The sequence below is a fragment of the Delphinus delphis genome, chromosome 2, assembly GCF_949987515.2.
Source record: "Delphinus delphis chromosome 2, mDelDel1.2, whole genome shotgun sequence".
NCBI classification, from domain to species: domain Eukaryota; kingdom Metazoa; phylum Chordata; class Mammalia; order Artiodactyla; family Delphinidae; genus Delphinus; species Delphinus delphis.
The window spans coordinates 145,039,721-145,041,735 of NC_082684.1; the positions used below are offsets into that span (position 1 = coordinate 145,039,721).

The 2,015-nt window shown below is 36.8% G+C and overlaps 1 non-coding gene across 1 annotated transcript; it reads left to right on the forward strand.

Moving 5' to 3' along the window:
• Positions 1 to 1,082: 1,082 nt before the first annotated feature.
• LOC132421466 (small nucleolar RNA SNORA11) lies at positions 1,083 to 1,212 on the forward strand. The gene has a single exon (XR_009518712.1). It is a non-coding gene; the product is annotated as a small nucleolar RNA SNORA11 (small nucleolar RNA).
• Positions 1,213 to 2,015: the final 803 nt, after the last annotated feature.

Below are 2,015 nucleotides of genomic sequence, written 5' to 3' on the forward strand. Positions count from 1 at the left end.
AAAATAGCTTGCTTAGATTTGTAAACAGAAATCTACCCCTTGCCCACAGCAGCACATGGGTATAGGGGCACTTACATGACCGGAAACTGACTCACACCCAATATACAAAATTTAGTCTCTGCCCAGAGCAGGAACAGGAGACTACTAACCTAAGATCAAATTTAAAGACAGAATCTGCAAACCAGGAAAATATCCAACAGTGAAGAAGAAAACTCCTTGCGCAAAGAGCTCGCAGATAAAATGACAAAATGCATGAGCCCATCTAGTGCCATGAAAAAGAGTGAACCAATACAATAACTCATGCTGGCAAATATGAGAACACCTTGAAAGAATTAGAATACGCATACATAAGTATATATTATTAAAATCCTCTGAGAGAAAATAAAGGATGGTATTCATAAATCAAGAAGAGGAAGCTATGAAATGAGAAGAGGCAGATACTGAAAAGAACTGGAAATACTGAAAAATTTAAAACAATCATTTAAATAGAAGGTATACTCAGCAGTTTGGATATACCCAAACTTACAGTTAATAAATTATAAAATCTAACTGAGGCAAGTACCCAAAACTCAGTCTAAAGAAATAAAGATGGAAAATAAGTTGAGACTTCCAATTGTAAAGAATAAGAGTTCCCAAAATGGAGAACAGAGAACATAAGGGTGATGAAAGATTTAAATGCCTGAGGACATCTCAGAATTGAAGAAAGACATGAGTCCTCAGGTTTAAAATGTCCCATTAATTGAGAACATCAACGCTAAAGAGAAAATATTAAAAGGTATCAGAAAGCAAAGACTACTCAGACTGACAACAGACTTTTCCTCAGCAAGAATAGATACCAAAGGATAATGAAAAATAATCATGAATGGGCTGAGGGAAAATTAGAGTGAACTTTGTAAATGAGAATTCTATACCCAAATAAGCTATTATTCAAGAGCAAAGGTGAAATAAAGACATTTTCAGAATACAAGACCTACAAGATTATATTTCCTACAGAATCCTGCTAAGAGAAATATGTAAAAACAATGAAGAAATAAAATGCCAGATGAAACAGAAAACACATTGGTTAAAAAATGTTGTAAATCAGGGTGTGCTCAGAGCAGGGGGTCTGAAGAAATGGCTCGCCTGTTTAAAACACACCCGACAGGAATCAGGGTTCATTGTGACAAGGGGCACAAAACTTGTGGCCTTCCTATGAACAGATACCCAACACGTATCCGCCCTTCACCTGCACATGGCTGCTGGGCAGGACCAGTGGAACAGGGCTCAGTACTGGAAGGAAAGCTACAGTATTTAGTGGGGGTGTTTGCCACCTGGAGCCTGTCCAGTCCACGTGTGGCTGGGCCATGAGTGGTGTTATAGGCATAAAGGCTTTGAACCCCTCTCTTCAAGGAAAAAAGAAAAATAGATTCCGTGTATATGCCATTCTGGAAAAGGCAAAACAATGGAGACAGTAAAAAGATCAGTGGTTGCCAGGAGTTTGCGGGGGAGGGGAGATGAATACATAGAATACAGAAGTTTTTATGAGCAGTGAAAATACTTTGTATGACATTATAATGATTTTATGTCATCATACTTTTGTCCAAAGCCACAGAATGTACAACACTATTCACTTCATAAAGCGAACCCTAAGATGAACTAGGGACTCTGGTGATTATGAACTGCAGTTCAGCCTCTTTAAAAAGTCTTAAAAAGAATTAACACTCAGGGTAGACGTTTTTGGCAAAACCTTTGTTTCACTTTTATATATGTATACACATTATATATGTGTTTGTTGGACTGTGATGTAAAATGTGCTTTTTAGAATAAAAAAATTCGCAGGTTGCTGTAGTTATACCGGCAAATAAAAGCACAAATTAATCAAAAAAGAAAAAAAATGTTGTAAATCTAAATAAATGTTGACTCTACCAACGATAACAATAATTTTTGAAACTGGGATCCGGAAAACAGAAGCAGAGAGAATAGAGTTGACCCTTGAACAACATGAGTTTAGCTTGTGAAGATCCATTTTATATATG